Source organism: Hypanus sabinus, chromosome 8 (assembly GCF_030144855.1).
Source record: "Hypanus sabinus isolate sHypSab1 chromosome 8, sHypSab1.hap1, whole genome shotgun sequence".
NCBI classification, from domain to species: domain Eukaryota; kingdom Metazoa; phylum Chordata; class Chondrichthyes; order Myliobatiformes; family Dasyatidae; genus Hypanus; species Hypanus sabinus.
Genome location: NC_082713.1, coordinates 167384313 through 167404361, shown reverse-complemented (window position 1 = coordinate 167404361; position 20049 = coordinate 167384313). Strand labels below are relative to the sequence as shown.

The 20049-nt window shown below is 39.6% G+C and overlaps 1 protein-coding gene across 5 annotated transcripts in view; it reads right to left on the bottom strand.

Annotated features, from left to right (window-relative positions):
- tmem117 (transmembrane protein 117) overlaps positions 1 to 20049 on the bottom strand; it is a 405506-nt gene that overhangs the window by 328056 nt on the left and 57401 nt on the right. The window lies entirely within an intron of this gene.

The window sequence follows — 20049 nt, the reverse complement described above, 5'->3', positions numbered from 1 at the left end:
ACTCTTTTACTGGGGCATGCACAAGAGGGCAAGTTCAATCCCATTTGCAATCATTTCAAAAAACTGTTTACCTTAAAATAATGGTTGAGCACTACATTCCCTCTTCCCCTGCAACATGTCCCCCTGCTCACTATGTTAACATCAGTAGAAAAGATTGATGAATGATTGTTATTGCATTGCTTTTTATGGGCATGCCCAAATGCACTCAAAGTTGGAACCAAGTCACAACGTGCCTGTCAGGTTCAACTGCACATAACAATTTATTGCTGTCACAACCATCCTGAATAAATATTTTAGCAACTGCAGGAACGATATGGGATCTTAATTGTTATTCAATGTCAATTGAATTTATTAAATTATTAAACTTTATTAAATTTTTGTGCTACAAAACATTATAATTTACAATCCAGGTCCTTCTATAATGGACCATCTTAAACTGTAGTTGTCTTCTTAAACTTCCTCAATGAAGATGAATTATTGGGATTCATTCCCAGAGCAGTAGGTACCTCAAAATCTATCACCCTGAAGAACAACCATGATCGTTGTCAAGACAACCCATTAAGTGAAGACTGAGATGCCAGCTGGCTCAATTGTCCTCTTGATTGTTGCTTTTATTATGGCCCCAGAGCAAATAGAGCACAACAGTAAAACCAGCAGCTCTACCAAGTAAAATTAACAGCTGACAGCAAGTTATTTTTCCACTTCCGTATGCCTGGAGTCACATTCAAAAACTGACAGCATAAATCACAGCCGTCTCTGCAAAATAAAAACATTCCATTAAAGTCTCCACTTAGCAGCAACAAAAAAAATCACCATAAGCTATTTCCTAAAACGTCTTAGCGTCTTCCATTTGGCATCTCAACCCTCAGCAATAACATTTCTTTTATGAACCATGAGATATGGAGATCACCACAAATCATAGCATTTATTATCCATCCCTAATGATCCCTGAAGTGAGGGGTCTCTGAAGAGTCAACCAGATTAATGGATCTAGAATCACGTTAAAAAAAAAACAAGTAAGAAAGGCAGATGGGTTCTTACAACAATTCAGTGGGCCAAACATTTTATTTTAATTTTAGGCTTGATATAATTACTAGAATTTTAATTCCCTAGCTACCATCAGGATATTTTAATTCATGTTGCTGGATTAATGATCCAGTACCTTAGCTGCTAGTCTTGTAACTATACAATTGCTGCTGGCATCATAATCCATACAACAGCAAGCTAACATTCTGTTTAATGGATTCATGAAAGCTATCATTACAGTGGAAGAGATCAAATTCTGTGTCCAAAATTAACAAACTTTGCTAAATATTGCCTCATTTACCTGTGCAATATGCTTTTAGCAAATTGCGACTGCTCTAAAGCAGGGGTTCCCAACCTTTATTTTTAAGCCATGGACCTGTTCTACATCTCGTTCTATGTAGAATTGTACTGCATCAGGAGAATCCAGTACAGCATAAGGATTGCTTCCAGAAGGAAACCATTCCTATCTCACCCGGAAGATTGGAAAGAAATTATTGCAGTAAATTCATTCACATGAGGCAATTCATCCCATTATCTTGCTTCTTCAGACTGTTCTTTCTGGCCATTTCCAGTTGCACAAAATCTGATGTTGTGTCAGAATTACTTTTCTGAAGCACAGTCAATGTTGCATTTAATAAGTTATTGAATATTTCAGGACATCTTGAATTCATGCAAGTTCGATATAACCAAATTTCTCTTTTTTTAATCAGTTACAAAGATGTCTGCCCTCACTTGGTCTGCAGTCTGATAACACATAAACCAGTACAGCCTACTTCATGGCCAATTGCTTTTGATTAAGTGCGCACAGATAACTGGACTGGCCTTAGCAAGCAGAGTGTGTGGACTTAAAATAAGACCCATTTCCATGGCAGGTGAGTTTAAGCACCTAATGGGTTAACAATCATTCATTCCTGACCATCACTCTGCCTGATGAGTTATACATGATGGGAAGTAACATAACAAATTTTATTTTCTTTTTTAAATCTTTTTATTTTGAGATACAGCATGGTAATAGATCCTGCTGGTCTAATGAGCCATGCCACCCAAATACACCCATGTGACCAATTAACCTACTAACCAATATGTCTTTGTAATGTGGGAGGAAAGTGGAGAACCCAGCAGAACTCCACATACAAATTCCTTACAGACCACAGCAGAATTAAACCCTGATCGGTTATCGTTGGCACTGTAGTAACATACAGAATTTTGGAATCTTTTACAAAGCTAAACTAAACAGTTCTTTAAGATAGTGATTATTTTCAAAATGCTGTTTTATACCTTCAAACCACTGTAGTTTTGCTGAAATTATCTCAAAATCCAGCTTCCAGGAGCCAAATATAGTTCATAAAGAAATGCATAATCAAAGCAAAACGAGAAAGCTCTACTCCATTTGTGTTATATATTTAATGAACCATGTGCAGTACTTTCAGCGTGTTTTCAATATGAACATTCTCTTCCTACTGAAATTATGAGCTGCCGCCACATCCAGACAGCAGCAGGAGTTGAACCCAGGTCAACAGAACTGTAAAAGCATTACTCTAACCACTACACTACTATACTATTGAACCAGTGGGTCAAAAATTATTGTCAACTTCTACACAAAGCAAGAACGGTTACAGCAGCATCGAAATAATCCCAACCATCTGATTGGATTGGGATTCATTTGGCTCCAAGATACATAATCAAGGGACATAACAATTAAATTCAGAGATTAAGTACTCTTTCAATTTCGCACATAGTGGGATTTCCATTATTGCAAGTGTTGAACTAGTACATGGAGCAAAAAAAATATAGTGTGGTGGTTTTCCAGTAATCTGTCCCTTTTAACATATTAAATCAAATAAGGCACACAAAATGCTGGTGGAACACAGCAGGCCAGGCAGCATCTATAAGGAGAAGCACTGTCGACGTTTCGGGCCGAGACCCTTCGTCAGGACTAGCTGAAAGGAAAGATAGTAAGAGATTTGAAAGTAGTGGGAGGAGGGGCAAATGTGAAATGAATGAATCTCACTACTTTCAAATCTCCTACTATCTTTCCTTTCAGTTAGTCCTGTCGAAGGGTCTCGGCCCGAAACGTCCACAGTGCTTCTCATTATGTATGCTGCCTGGCCTGCTGTGTTCCACCAGCATTTTGTGTGTGTTGTTTGAATTTCCAGCATCTGCAGATTTCCTCGTGTTTGCAAATCAAATAAGCTCCAGTTTCCTCCCACAGTCCAAAGACATACCAGTTGGTAGGTTAACTGATCATTGCAAATTGTCCCATGATTCAGGGGTTGCTGAGCAGCGCAGCTCAAAGGGCCAGAAGGGCCTATTCTGCACGGTATCTCAATAAATAAATAAATGTCTCAGATGGGAATCTAAGTTACTAATGGTTCTAGCATATTTAATTTTCTTTAAAATATCTGCAAGATTACAACCATTATGTTCTAAGGAAGGAAACATGAAATGATGAATCACAAAGAAGGCACACCAGTGGCTCTACTTCATTAGGAGTTTAAGGAGATTTGGTATTTTGCCAAAGAATAGCAAACTTGTGTAAGGGGTTTCTTCTTTTGTGTTACTGCTAAGGCTAATAAAATGGCTTCTTTGTTATGTTAAAAATAAAAATGCTACTTTGTTATGTTAACTGCTGAGAAAGTGCTTCTCTCTCTCTCTCTCTCTCTCTCTCTCTCAGCTTGTTTGGGTTATAATTACTGATAATGAGAATTGTACTCATTTGCTAATCAATTGGGATAGATGTTATTTCTTGTGTGTCTCTAAGCTATTGTTTCACGGGCTTTGGGGTGAAGGCACGATGGGGTTAGAGCAGGCATGGGCAAACTATGGCCCAGGGGCCATATGCGGCCCATTAAGCTTTTTAATCCAGCCCGCAGAACTTGATGAAATTATATTAATAAACCTTGTTAACGTTTTTTCCCCGCAATTCTGGTGTTTTCCCAATAGATGACGCACTCTATATACATTGACCTTTGTTGAGGTGCAGCGTATTACTCCACATTTGCGCTTTACTCTTTGTTCGACTCAACCTATTTGTGTGAACAGGCGTTCAGCGTCATGAACATCAACAAAGCCAGCCACAGATCCAAGTTAACTGACCAACACCTCAGATCCATCCTGAGAATTGCCACAACAAAACTAAATCCAGACTTTGATGCGCTGGCTAAAAAGGGAGACCAACAACACTGTTCCCACTGAAATTAAAAATAAGTTTCTTCGTTGTGTTATGTAAAAAATGCATTTGAAAATATTTTTTTCAATAAGCCTTACATGTTACATGTCATTTCTGTTAAGTGATGGACATGAGTAGTGCGCAGGTGCACGTACGTTCTCAAAATAAAAAATGCGCTCCAGATCAAATAACGTGCTCCGCATACTGGCGCGCTGTCACTGTTCTGTCATTGTGCTGGTCGTTGTTGAGTTTTGGCACAGAGGACAATTGAATAAGAAGGAGCAGGACAAGTAGACCTGCATCTCCTACCGTTTTTGAAATAAAGACAGTCAGGAAGAGAGTGATGATGATAATATCTTGAAGGATAACAGAATTTTCAGTGCTTTAAAATAATAACTGTTACTATTTAAAAAAGCTGTATTTTATTCATTTAATTTTCAGTGTTTTAAAAGTAATTTCAATAAATAGCTAAATACCATGGGACTTCAAAGACAGATATTTTGTTGTAATGCATTTGTTCATTTTCAATTGAAATTAAAGCACATGTTTTCTACATATCCCATATTTTATTTTCTCTTATGAGGTGTATTACCAAAACACTCCGTCCATCTGCTCCTGGTCCGGCCCCCCTATCAAATTTTAGAACCCTTTGTGGCCCACAAGTCAAAAAGTTTGCCCACCCCTGGGTTACAGAGAGGAGACACGATGCTGTAAACTGGGCGACGGAACGGACCCGGGCGGGAGTCTGAAGCCCAGGGTCTTCGGCGAGGAGAGGAGATGAGGACAGATTCGTGTAGAGCGTCTGGTTGACCACCATGGTTGATCCCAGGCGATGGGTCGAGGAGGTCGGAGGGGATTAAATAATGGCAAGAAGACTCCATAAATTGAGCTCCAACTGTTGTGCACGAAGTGGTTGAACTTTGATAAGTTTGGCACCTTTTACTTTTTCCTTTTATGTTATATCTCTATTAATTACATAGTTCCAGTAAGATCTATAAAGTGTAATCATTTAATCGCATATGGTGTATTGTCTGTTATTTGGTGTGGTGGAGTACATCACACAGCATCTACACAAGCTGATTACCCAGTTTGGCAGGGCTGAAGGCTGCTCCCCCAGACGAAAGCGAGTTAAGCGAGCCTGAGGCTTACCGAGGGCTACACTTGATTGTTGACTTCAGGAGAGCACGGAGTGACCACCTCCGCTGAACATTGATGACTCCTCCGTTGAGATAGTTAAGGGCACCAAATTTCTTGGTATTCACCTGGCGAAGGATCCCACCTGGTCCCCCAACACCAGCTCCATAGCCAAGAAAGCCCAGCAGCGTCTCTACTTTCTGTGAAGGCTGAGAAAAGTCCATCTCCCACACCCGCCCCCATCCTCACCACATTCTACAGAGGATGTATCGAGAGCATCCTGAGCAGCTGCATCACTGCCTGGTTAGGGAACTGCACCATCTCAGGTCGCAAGACTCTGCAGCAGATAGTGAGGTCAGCTGAGAAGATCATCGGGGTCTCTCTTCCCAGTATTACAGACATTTACACCGCACACTGCACCTGCAAAGCTAACAGCATTGTGAAGGATCCCATGCACACCTCACACAAAATCTTCTCCCTCCTGCCGTCTGGTAAAAAGTACTGAAACATTTGGGCTCTTACGACCAGACTGTTTAACAGTTTCTTCCCCCAAGCCATCAGACTCCTCAATACCCAGAGTCTAGCCTGGCATCTACATCATTTATTATTATATTGAAATTTGTCCTCTACTATGCCTATTGTCTTGTTTATTATTAATTAATTAATTAATTAATTAATTAGTTATTGTGCTGCCCTGCACTGTTTTGTGCACTTTATGTAGTCCTGTGTAGGTCTGTAGTCTAGTGCAGTTTTGTGTTGTTTCATGTAGCACAATGGTCCTGGAGGAAAGTTGTTTCATTTTTTCTGTGTACTATACCAGCAGTTTATGGTTGAAATGACAATAAAAAAGTGACGACTCAACTTGACTTGAAATTTCTATAGATGTACCCTGGAGAGCATCTGACTGGCTGCTCATGCCTGTTATGTAGGCTCCAATGCACACGATCAAAAAAGGCTGCAGAGGGTTCAACATCCATCATTGGAGACCCTTACTATCTAGGATATGCTTCCTTCTCATTACTGACATTGGAGAGGAAGTACAGGAGCCAGAAGGTACATTCGCAATGTTTTAGGAACAGTTTCTTCCCCTCCACTGTCAGATTTCTGAACAGTCCACAAACCCATGAACACTACCTCACTATTCCTTTATTTCACTATTTATTTTTTTATTTCAACTAATAACAGTATTTTAGGTCTTGTCAGAAAACAACAAATTTCACACCATATATCACTGAAAATAAACCTGATTCTGGTAAGTTGAACCACAATATAGGAGAAAAGTTGGTCCTTTCTGGATTCTATAAATATACTTAAATTAATTTACCCCAACCACCAGCTCCAAATACAAAAGTTGTATCTCAGACGTCCCCAATATCTGAACCATCACCTTACTAAATCTTCAGACATACTTGGTCTCTGTTTTTCATTAGCTATGTTAAGTGATTGTTGTAGAACTGACAACAATCCCTCACTAAAAATAATAAAAACAGCTTTGAACAAATTCATATTGCAAGTACAGGTATGTGATTCACTCATATGTGAATTATTGATATCAGAAGAGGCCATGAGAAGGCCTTGCTGGACAGGATTAAGGAAAACCCCAAGGCACTCTACAGGTATGTGAAGAGCAAAAGGATAAGACAGCTTCTGACTTATGAACTCAACAATCTGAAGTTTGTGTGTTAAATATTCAGAGGTGGTTAAAACAATAAAAAGGCCACCCTGCTTATATGGACTAGAAGAAATATTGGTCACCATTGTAAACACAAAAGGAGTATTCAGAAGTAATTAACATGTGGTTCAGTCTAATGAATTGCTGGCTTTAATTAAGATGGAAATACAGAATCAAATGGATTAATCAGTAGATAGAAAAATCAACTGTTATTTTCAAATACAAATATTAGAAACACAATCTTTCTGGGCAATTCATTTTGTATATGTCTCGTGCCTTAAACGTAAAATGCAAAATATCTGTGAAAGACGCCGAGTAATGAAATTAGAAGAGCCAGAAGGGGCCATCAGAAGGCCTTGGCCGACAGGATTAAGGAAAGCCCCAAGGCATTCTACAGGTATGTGAAGAGCAAGAGGATAAGGCATGAAAGAATAGAACCTACCAAGTGTGACAGTGGAAAAGTGTGTATGGAACCAGAGGAGATGGCAAAGATACTTAATGAATACTTTACTTCAGTATTCACTATGGAAAAGGATCTTGGCGATTGTAGGAATGACTTACAGTAGAATGAAAAGCTTGCGCATATAGACATTAAGAAAGGGGATATGCTGGAGCATTTGGAAAGCATCAGGTTGGTTAAGTCTCCGGGGCCAGACGAAATATACCCCAGGCTACTGTGGGAAGTGAGGGGGGAGATTGCCGAGCCTCTGGCAATGATCTTTGCATCATCAATGAGGACTGGAGAGGTTCCGGAGGATTGGAGGGTTGCGGATGTTGTTCCCTTATTCAAGAAAGGGAGTAGGGATAGCCCAGGAAATTATAGACCAGTGGTTGGTAAGTTGATGGAGAAGATCCTGAGAGGCAGGATTTATGAACATTTGGAGAGGCATAATATGATTAGGAATAGTCAGCATGGCTTTGTCAAAGGCAGGTTGCACCTTATGAGCCTGATTAAATTTTTTGAGGATGTGACTAAACACATTGAGCCATAGATGTAGTACATATGGATTTTAGCAAGGCATTTGATAAGGTACCCCATGCAAGGCTCATTGAGAAAGTAAGGAGGCATGGGATCCAAGTGGACATTGCTTTGAGGATCCAGCACTGGCTTGCCCACAGAAGGCAAAGAGTGGTTGTAGATGGGTCATATTCTGCTTGGAGGCTGGTGATCAGTGGTGTGCCTAAGGGATCTGTTTTGGGACCCCTACCTTTTGTGATTTTTATAAATGACCTGGATGAGGAAGTGGAGGGATGGGTTAGTAACTTTACTGATGACATTAAGGTTGGAAGTGTTGAGGATAGTGTGGAGGGCTGTCAGAGGCTACAGTGGAACATTGATAGGATGCAAAACTGGGCTGAGAAGTACCAGATGGATTTCAATCCTGATAAGTGTGAGGTGGTTCATTTTGGTAAGTCAAATATAATGGCAGAATATAGCATTAATGGCAAGACTCTTGGGCAGTCTAGAGGATCAGAGGGATCTTGGGGCCCAAGTCCATAGGACACTCAAAGGTTGACAATGTGGCTAAGAAAGCATACAGTACACTGGCCTTCATCAATCGTGGGATTGAGTTTAGGAGCCAAGAGATAATGTTGCAGCTATATAGGATCCTGGTTAGACCCCACTTGAAGTACTGTGCTCAGTTCTGGTCACCTCACTACAGGAAGAACATGGAAACCACAGAAAGGGTGCGGAGGAGATTTACAAGGATGTTGCCTGGATTGGGGAGCATGCCTTATGAGAATAGGTTGAGTGAACTCAGCCTCTTCTCCTTGGAGCAATGGAGGATGAGAGGTCACCTGATAGAGGTGTACAAGATGATGAGAGGCATTGGTCGTGTGGATAGTCAGAGGCTATTTCCCAGGGCTGAAATGGCCAGCACGAGAGGGCATAGTTTTAAGGTGCTTGGAAGTAGGAACAGAGGAGATATCAGGGGTAAGCTTTTTTACACGCAGATTGGTGAGTGCATAGAATGGGCTGCTGGCAACAGTGGTAGAGGCGGAAACGATAGGGTCTTTTAAGAGACTCCTGGATGGATACATGGAGCTTAGAAAAATAGAGGGTTATCGGTAAGCCTAGGTAGTTCTCAGGTAAGGACATGTTCAGCACATTTGTGGGTCGAAGGGTTTGTATTGTGCTGAGGGTTTTCTATGTTTCTATGTAATTTCAGATCTCAGTAATTCAGCAAGGAGGATACAGGTAAAGAGATAATCAATTTCACTCCAGAATCAACAGAAAGGTGTAGGTTAAAAAAGGAAAATACAGTACACACAACGCTTGGGACCTGAGTGGTGCCAGGCTAGCAGATTTTCTGGACCATTGCATGTTATTTTATTAATATTCCAATACATGTGAGAACCAGAAACCTGGGGAGAGAGAACAGAGCAAGCAAACAGCAGACCTGGTGAGTGTATCTGACATGCGGGAATTGAAGGCTAAGTGAGTGGAAGCCAGGTTGAGGATGAATGGATAGTGCAAACATCACCTAGTTCGAAACTCAAAGTAAGATTTATTATCAGAGTACATATATGTCACCATATACAACCCTCAGATCACATTCTTGTGGGCATACTCAATAAATCCACAATAGAATAATAACCGTAACCGAATCAATGGAAGACCACCCAACTTGGACGTTCAACCACTGGGAAAAAGACAGCAAACTGTACAAATACAAAAAGAAAGAAATAATACTAATATTATAAATAAATAAGCAATAATGATTGAGAACTTGAGATGCAGAGTCCTTGAAAATGAGTCCATTGGTTTTAGGTGCATTTCAACAATGGGGCAAGTGAAGATGAGTGAAGTTATCCCCTTTCGTTCAAGATGGTTGAGAGATAATAACTGCTCCTGTTCGGAGCTGGATGAGGAACCATCAGGATTTCAGAATAGTGGGATAGCAAAAAATTTGAGTATCTCTATAATCAGCTGTTGATTACAATGAAATCAATTTTAAGAACAGTTCTTTCCAGTAACCTCAGCCAACTGTACCAGATCAGGCTTCAAAAATCTACCATACAATTTGTCAGATAACTTACCCAGGTAATGTACTCACACACAGAACTACACCAAGAAGTATGCTTTCAGTAAGCAGGGCTCTGTCTTGAATCAAAGATTAAATGCAACATCTCTCCAAAACTAAATCTATCAACAGGCTGCTGATCAATGTTACACCAAAAATAAAAATAATAGTTATACTGCCTATAAAAAGTACTCCCCTCCCCCCCCCCAAAAGTTTTCATGTTTTATTGTTTCACAACAGTGAATCACAGTGGATTTAATTTGGCTTTTTTGACCCTGATCAATTTAACACTGCAAATTTTCTCCATTCTTCTTTTTAAAAACTACTCCAGCTCTGTCAGATTGCACAGGGGTCATGAGTGAACAACCCTTTTTAAGCCCAACCACAAATTCTCAATTGGATTGAGGTCTGGACTCTGACTTGGCCACTCCAGGATGTTAACTTTGTTGTTTGTAAGCCATTTCTGTGTGGCTTTGGCTTCATGCTTGGGGTCGTTGTCTTGATGGAAAACTAATCTTCTCCCATGCAGCAGTTCTCTTGCACACTGCATCAGGCTTTCCACCAGGATTTCCCTGTATTTTGTTGCATTCATGTTCCCCTCTACCTTCATAAGCCTTCCATGGCTTGATGCAGTAAAGCGTCCCCGCAGCATGATGCAGCCACCACAATGCTTCATGGTAGGAATGGTGTGTTTTTGATGATGTGCAGTGTTTGGATTGTGCCAAACTTAGCATTTAGTCTCATGGGCAAAAAGCTCAATTTTGGCTTCACCATACAACCTTCTTCCAGCTGACTTCAAAGTCTCCCACATGCCTTTTGGCAAATTCTAGCCAAGATTTCATGTGAGTTTTGTTTAACAGTCATTTGCTTTTTGACACTTTCCCATAAAGCTGCGACCGGTGAAGCACCCAAGACAACAATTGCTGTACATGCAGCCTCTCCTATCTCAGCCACTGAAGCTTGTAACTCCTCCAGAGTTATCAAAGGTCTCTTGTTGGCGTCCTCCAGTAATCCCCTTCCATGGTCACTCAGTTTTTGAGGACAACTTGCTCTAGGCAGATTTACAGCTTTGCCACTTCTTGATGATTGACTTAACTGTACTTCAAGGGATATTCAGTGACTTAGAAATTTTCTTGTATCCATCTCCTGATGTGCTTTTCAATAACCTTTTCGCAGAGTTGCTTGGAGTGTACTTTTGTCTTCATGTTGTCATTTTTGTCAGGATACCAACTCACCAGCAGTCAGACCTTCAGGGTACAGGTGTATTTTTACTACAGTCAATTGAAGCACCTAGACTTCACACAGGTCTCCAAAAACAGATCTCCTTTTAATTAATTATGTGACCTCTAAAACCAATTAGCTGTACCAATGATGAGTACGTGTTTCTTATTGGGGGGGGGGGGAAGAATTCTTATGCAATCAATTATTTTGAGTTTTATATTTGTAATTAATTTAGATCCCTTTGTGAAGATCCGTTTTCACTTTGACACGAAAGAGTCTTTTTCCGCTGATCAGTGTCAAAAAAGCCAAATTACATCCACTATGATTCAATGTTGTAAAACAATAAAACATGAAAACTTCCAAGGAGAGTAAATACTTTTTATTGAAATATTTTTGTTTTTAATATTCGGTAAAATTTTTCTGGGAAAAAAATTGAGATTTAAGGCTCAAACTTTCCTATAGTTTAGTAGTTTGTTAATCATGATTTCTACTTTTATTTCCTTGCTACCTTCTTCACTTCCTTTTTTGTAAGAGAATCTAACCACTAGTTTTAGCCTAATGCAAAGTTTCACAGAATGATATCTGGAGTAGTCAAGAGCACAGAATGGGTGGCTCACAGATTCTCTGCGTAACCTTATGATCTTTAAGCAGTTGGCTCATTATACCAAGACGATTTGCACTGCTTTGCTTTTGTGCTACAAGCATTGAAGATAGGTTTACTTTTAAATAATTGTGCTGAGAGCAAGATTCTACTGTCAGAAAGGAAAGTAATTAGAGATTTAACACCTCAACATTATCACACAATTTAATGAAGTTCTACACATTCATGGATAACAAGATGCATTCTTAAGAGCAGCTGCATTAATGTTTACTGCATACATTATTTGCCAAATTCAGATTAACTTTTATTATACAACTAGAACAGTGCAATACATACATCTTAGTAATAGTGCTACCCCAAGTGCTTGATATACACAGTGCATTGTTTAAAATTTCCAATAGATGGCATTAGGTAATAAAGATAGCATAGAAACTGATGATTTGCACTTGTGCTTTTTGAGAAGCAATAATATTTCTGCACTAGATTTTATATTCCATAAATTGATACAGACCTTAAATATTCTGGCTTATAAATTTCAAATCACCTGTGTAGCTCAATTAATGACAATTCTTTTTGCAAAAGCAAATGTCTTGTTCTGTCTTGTTGCTTTTGTAACCAACAATATTTAGGCCAGAGCAGTGGATTTCAAAGAGTTGTCTTAATTTACTTAGTTTTGACTTCATGTCATTAGAATTCCACACCAGTGATTCATAGTCTGGAAAACAAGCAATTATCTTGAATCAGTGGAACAGAGCACGAAACCTCGCATGTATGCAACAACCAAAATACTCACGGACAATGGAATCATTGAAGAATATGAAAATATTAGAATTTAAATGCAAATCATTTCCATATTATGCTTCTAATATATTATGCATGGTCAACTACAAATAGATTTGAACTCAAGGTTATACTTAATGTCCATATAATTTCTGTGGTTATGTTTGAGTGTAGCAACTTTTATGGTTTGTTTTCTGAGATATGTTAATCTTCCTCTAGCATCAAACCAAATTATGCTGTTCCAGAGACATTATTTTCAGGACAACATGGGTTGTATCTCTTTTGTCATTTCAATGGAAAAGGAGTTTGCAACTGGAGGCGGCAGAGGTGATTTTAAAAAAAGTCAGTTTCCATTATTTTGCTGTAATGGTTCACTTAGTTATCAGGCAAAACAAAGTGCATGCCAAGACATGCCCCAAAGTTTGAATGTTTCACTAGGTGAAATGTAGTCCATTTGGTGTGACCACTCTCCTCAACAATCAAAAAGCAAACTCAAAAATTCCATCTAAAATTTGACAGCTCCTGACCCTCCCCATTCCCTCAGCTCTTTATACTGGCCACCACCCCTCTACTCTTTCAGTCCAGATGTAGAGTCTCAACCTGACACATCAACTAACCATTTCTCTCAACAGATATTGCCTGACCATCTGAGCTTCTCCAGCAGCTTGTATGGTGCTGTACATTCCAGCATCTGTAATCTCTTGTGTCTCCATAACTCAATTCAAATCACCTAAGGAATCAGATCCAAGCAGCCCTGGTTTCACATCCCCTCATGTTACCCAATTGTTGTATACAAATCAGGTCAGTGTCAACCAGCAGTGAAAACACTGAACAGCTGCCAGGTCATAAGAAAACATTTTTTGAAATGAGAGGCCTTGAGAAAGTATTCACCCCCACCCACAACTACATTTGTATGTCTAAGTTTAAAATAAACTGAAGTAGGATTTTTGAGCTAATCTACAAACCATGGTGCATCATGTGAAATCAAAAGCAGAATTCCAAAACCTGTCAAATTACTAAAATTTAAAAACCAGAATTGTGAGGCTGAAAAAATTTTCATCCCCTTTGTAATTACTATGCTAACTTTCCTCAAGTGCAATTATCTTACTAACTCACCGAATTTATTGATGTAGAAAATTGGAGGATCACCCGTTTTCAATGAATTAATAAGAAAAAATACCAGTCTCTGTGTAAGGTCCATCTGTATGGTAGATGTTCAACGGACCAACCAAAGTGAAGATTAAAGAGGATTCAAGGCAAGTCAGAGAAATGATAATAGAGAAGCACAAATCAGGGGAAGAATTCAAGAGCATCCCAAGGGCATTGAAGGTAACTTAGAGCTCAGTGTAGTTCATTGTGAAAAAGTGGAATAAATATGAAACCACAGCCACACTGCCTAGATCAGGCCACCCCTTCTAAACTTAGTCACTGGAGAAGAATGACACATGTAAGACCAGCTACTATGACGCCAGCAATCACTCTAAGTGAGCTGCAGAAGTCAGAGGCTGTAACTGGAAATGAAGATCATGGCTCCACAATCTCTAAGATCTTGCATAAAAAGGGTATTAATGGAACAGTGGCAAGGAAAAAGCTTGTACCTGCCCATAAAGGGTTTGCAAAGCATCACTTAGAAGATAGTGTAAAGAGGTGGAAGAAGGTCTTGTGGTCAGATGAGACTAAAGTGGATCTTTTTGGTCTCAGCACTAAGTGGTACATGTGGCTTCAAATGAAGAAAAGTATATTTTTGAGTGGCCCAGTCAGAACCCTGATCTTAACCTGATCAAACACCTCTGGCAAGACCTCAAGATTGCTGTTCACCGGCACTCCCCAACTAACCTGGCACAGCCTGAGCAATTTTGCAAGGAGGAATTGTCAAATCTTGCTCCATCATGTTCTGCAAAGCTAATAGAAACTTATCCAAAAAGATTACTGGTTATAATAGCCATAACAGGTGGTTCAACTAACTACTGAGTAAAGAAGGGGGAGGGGATGAACACTTAGCTGCTGACATTGCTGTTTTTTGCATTTTTAGTTTTACGTGCTTTACAATTTTCCCTGTTTTTTGACCTTTCGTGTGAAAAAATGAGGATGTGGTTCACAAATAAAAATGCTCAGTTAAATTGATCAAAACCCATGGTTGTAATACTCATTTATTCGAACAAAGGGTTGGGGACAGAATACTTTTACATGGCACTATACACAATGTGATAACATCCATTAAAAAAATTAATCTGCATTTACTGGAAACTGCTGGAGAATTCAGTATTATTTCATCAAAGAAACTCAAAAGAAAGGCAGATCCAAAACTAAGCATGGTCACTGTAACTATTCTAGAATTAACAAGACTCATCTCTTAAATTTGTCGAATATTTTTTGAAAATGAACTTTTAAAGCTTGTTAGAATACTGCTCCCCTGGCAGCTAATTGAAGAGATCTTATTCACCTTACAATATGATTGGAACTTCTTCTAGTCCTTAACGTTCTGTCTCATTATATTCAAATTTGTAGAAAGTTGACTACACTTGTTTTATAGATGTATATTCTACTTATTCAACTGTTATGCTTTATCTATACAAATAAATATGCAGCAAAACAGTTTGACACTTTATTAAATCTGCTTAATAGTTTTGTTTTAAATGTCTCTCCATCAGACTTCAAAAGTAATTGAAGCTCTTTTGACAGAAGATATCAAAGGCCAGCAAGGTGTTCCCTGCTGGGGCCTGCTGAAAAACCTACTTGCTTTTCAAGTGCAGAGATTCCTTTTAGCAATCCTCTATAAAGTTCAAAGTGAATTTTTATTATCAGAGTACATTCATGTCACTACGTACAAACCTGAGATTCTTTTTCTGCAGGCATGCTCAGCAAATCTATAAAATAGTTTATGTGCATAAGTGAGGAGAACTGGCCACTGTGATGGTTAGTCTGGGCCAGGGGTCGGCAACCATTACCACTGAAAGAGCCATATGGACCCATTTCCCACAGAAAAGAAAACACTGGGAGCCACAAAACCCGTTTGACATTTAAAATGAAATAACATTGCATAAAATGTTTTTTTTGCCTTTATGCTATGTATAAACAAACTATAATGTGTTACATTTATGAAATTGATGAACTCCTGCAGAGAAAACGAAATTACATTTCTGCATGCAACAAAACATTTTGAACTCCGAAAAAAAAGACGTTGGGTTGAAGGTTACTCCATAGTTAGCCTACCTTCGATCGAAAAATTAAAAGAAATCGCGCACTGGCATGTGTCAGGGATTGGCAGTGGTGACGTATATTAATAGCGATAAAAAACACGTTGTGGCGGTGTGCTACACGCAGCGCTAAGATAACGACACTGCAGTCAAAGATAACTTTATTCGAACTAAACAGCCTTACTTTAAAGCCTCCCTCAACCCGCCCCCCCCCCCCCCCCCGTGGGCGCGGATGCTCCAAAAGACACGTACTCACAAACCCCCGTAGGCTATCTCCCTTAGCCGGAATGGTGGCTAATTGTGAGCCGGTTCGGATGTGCCAGGAAATAGTGTCGCCACAACGTTTTATTTAGATTGTACGAGGTCACCATAATCTTCAAATTTCGAATTACATTTCAAAAACTAACAAACCACAGGGAGCCGCAGCACAGAGATGAAAGAGCCGCATGCGGCTCCGGAGCCGCGGGTTGCCGACTCCTGGTCTGGGCAGTGGTATCTGATCCAGCATAGTTAACCTATTGTATTTTGTTGAGTTTCATAAATAATGCAATAGTATTATGACTCAAAATTTTGTGCAAAGAGCTTGACTTTTAATATTAATAAAGTCTTCCATGTTAATTTGGGAATGGGATGAATGCAACAACCCTAATAAAATATATTATATTAACCCCAATGGTCAGATATTAGAGGGCTCTAACAGAGATTCAGAGCAAACCATGGCAGCATTGTAAGGAAGTCAACATAGATTGCAGTCAAATTGTTCCCATTTTCAAGATAGCTAACGAAATAGACTCTGCCCAGAAGAATGAAATGGCAAACCACTTCTGTAGAACAATTTGCCAAGAACAATCATAGTCATAGACCATGATTGCCCACATAATACACTAGACACATAATGATGACAAATAACATACACTCATGTTAAAACTCTCAATCTATATCAGTGTGATACAAATAAAAGTGTGCAGGCTGCAAATCTGAAAATTAGAGCCATATATATTAGAAAAAAGCAACAAATGAGATGTAATGCCCTGGTTAAAATATTTACTGCTAACGCTGTAAGATATTTCATTTAGGAGTGTTCTGTAAAAGCAGTGTGTCCTGTTCGTGGCGGTTTCGGCTGAAGATAAGGAGCTCTGATGTTCAATTTAGGAATGTTGTGTCAGACAACCAGGACAGTGGGATTGTGAGAAGGTTCTAGAGAGAGCTGACAGAGCTGAGAGGAGAAATATGTGACAAACACTGGTGGGGTCTGTACACTCTTTGGTGGGAGCTGCAGAGAAGACAGGAGGGAAGATGGCTGAGAAGGCCGTGGGAAGCAGCATCCCCATCGCACAAAGTGGTTTGCACAGATGAATGGCTCCAAGGAGGAAGAGTCAATACTCACTCCTGTGGGAGAGCCCATTTGTTCGAGATGGATTTCGAGTGAAGTTCGAAATGTAGTCTGTGCTTTCATGCAGACCATGGGTCCAGCACATGAGTAAAAATGACAACTTCAAGATGAGTTTCAACTTTATGTGCACATATGGACGGGGTTAACTGAAATGCCCCTTTTTATTTTTTTTATTTTATTTTTTTCCCCTAGTAACTGTTCCATAAAGCTGAAATTTGCAAATATACTTTCCTTATGATTTTATGCAGTGTACGATCTGTTATTTCTTGCCAACTGACAACTGAGAATGTGCAATATTTACACAGCATTAGCTCAAATTGAGGTTTCTTTGATCAGAATATCACAATGTTCCTGTTTGGCTGAACCCCAAATCATACTGACCCTAGACGTATATCCCTAGACGTACATTGCCTATGAAAGGTGGCCTTCTCATTGCTGATCCCATGGCTGTTAGCAGAGTCCGCTAACAAGCCAGGTTTGCATATGAGCCCAGTGAGGGGTTCACACAGGCAACAGCTGTAAAGAGGAAAACAGAAACAATCTTTCAAGTTGATAAAGTTTCCACAGAATGTTTAAAGAGTTCAGATGGGGAAAAAAAATGGAAAAGATTTTTGAGAAAGTGATAGCTGAAGAGTCAATAAGACAAAAGGAATGATGGTATAAGGATATGATAATAGAATACCAAACCAAAATAAGGGTACTAAGAATGAGACATTTTCTGGTCTTGCAATGTTAATACTGAATTCAACAGATAATAATGTTAGCAGCACACAAAAAAATCTGGAGGAACTCAGAGGCCAGACAGCATCTATGGAAAAGAGTACAGTCAACATTTTAGGCAGAGACACTTCATCAGCACTGGGAAAAAAGATGAGGAGTCAGAGTAAGAAAGTGGAGAGATGGGGAAGAAGAACCACAAGGTGATAGGTGAAACTGGGAGGGGTGAAGTAAAGAGCTGGGAAGTTGATTGGTGAAAGAGATACAGGGCTGGAGAAGGGGGAAACTAACAGGAGAGGAAAGAAGGCCATGGAAGGAAGAAGAGGGGGAGGGGCACAAGAGGGAGGTGATAGACAGGTAAAGAAATAAGATGAGAGAGAGAAAAAGGGATGGGAAATGGTAAAGGGGGGAGGCATTACTGGAAGTTGGAGAAATTGATGTTCTTGCCGTCAGAGTGGAAGCTATCCAGACAGAATATAAGGTGTTTCTCCTTCAACCTGAATTTGACCTCATTGCGACAGTAAAGGAGGACATGGACTGACATGTCAGAATGGGAATGGGAAGTGGAATTTACGTGGGTGGCCACTGGGAGATCCAGCTCTTTCTGGCAGACGGAGCGTGGGCCTTCTGTCTTTTCCAATCAGATTCCCTCATCTCCAGCCCTGTATATCTTTCACCAATCAACTGCTCAGCTCTTTTTTTTTCCATTCCTGATGAAGGATCTTGGCCCAAAACATCAACTGTACTCTTTTCCATAGATGCAGCCTGACCTGCAGAGTTTCTCCAGCATTTTGCTTGTGTTGCTTGGATTTCCAGCATCTGCATATTTCATCATGTTTGTGATAATAATGTTAGTCCTATTTTCTCAGAGGAAGAAGAGGGGGAGGGGCACAAGAGGGAGGTGATAGACAGGTAAAGAAATAAGATGAGAGAGAGAAAAAGGGATGGGAAATGGTAAAGGGGGGAGGCATTACTGGAAGTTGGAGAAATTGATGTTCTTGCCGTCAGAGTGGAAGCTATCCAGACAGAATATAAGGTGTTATCATTTACAAAATAACTTTTTCATCATTAAATCTTATGACTCAGAAATGGACATTCAGCCCATCAGGTCCGTGCCAGCACAGCACAGCAATCCCATTAGTCTTATTTCCTTGATATCGGTCAAGTCCCCTTTTCGTTACATTATTACCTATTTATGCCAGGAACAATTTACCTTGCCTATTAACCTACCAGCATATCTTTGAAACAGGAGAGAAATTTGAGCATCCAGGGGATGTACAAACACCACATGAACAGCATCCAAAGTCAGAGTTGAATCTGGTTCACCAAAGCAATGAGGCAGCAGCACTAAATGCTGCATTTACAAACTCTTTTGGCCTTGCACTTTCACTGCTGCCATTTAAGCACTCATGCTTTCAAACCATCCAAAGACTTTCCCTTTCCACTACTCCCTTTCTTTTTCAATCTAAGCCTATCAAGGAAAAGTCATTACTACAAAAGATCATTCTGATTCATCTCCTAGGCAGATGAGTGCTTCCAGGAAAAATTGAGGGCTAGGGCTATGGGTAACCTTGGGTAATTTCAAAAGTAAGTACATGTTCGGTACAGCATTGTGGGCCAAAGGGTCTGCATTGTGCTGTAGGCTTTTCTATGTTTCTAAAACATCAGTGACTGGACCAACAATATAACAGAGCCTTTAATTAAGAACAACAATAAGGATGACTAAAATAACCAATCAGTTAACAAATAGGCAGACCCAGTTGAAGCACAAATTAAATTTCATATTATATAACATTAAGACAACATAACCTCGGTCAAGCTCTGGGTGTAGGAGTCATGCACCTGTTTTCTATTTGCACTGTATTCTGTGTTGTGCATTTATTATGTTCATTATGGATTTAGTCACATAGGTGGGGTGTGGTAAAATCGAAGGGAATAAGTTACGTAATCATGCTTTATTCTGGTTAGTTTTAGAGCTGAGGACCATCGGGTGTAATATATTTTGTTGACCACTTAATTACAGTTGAAATCGCTTAACTCTACTTAACTTCACTTCAGTCCACTTAAGTATGATGACTGTACAGTCATTAAAGATCTCACCATTAAAGGAGTG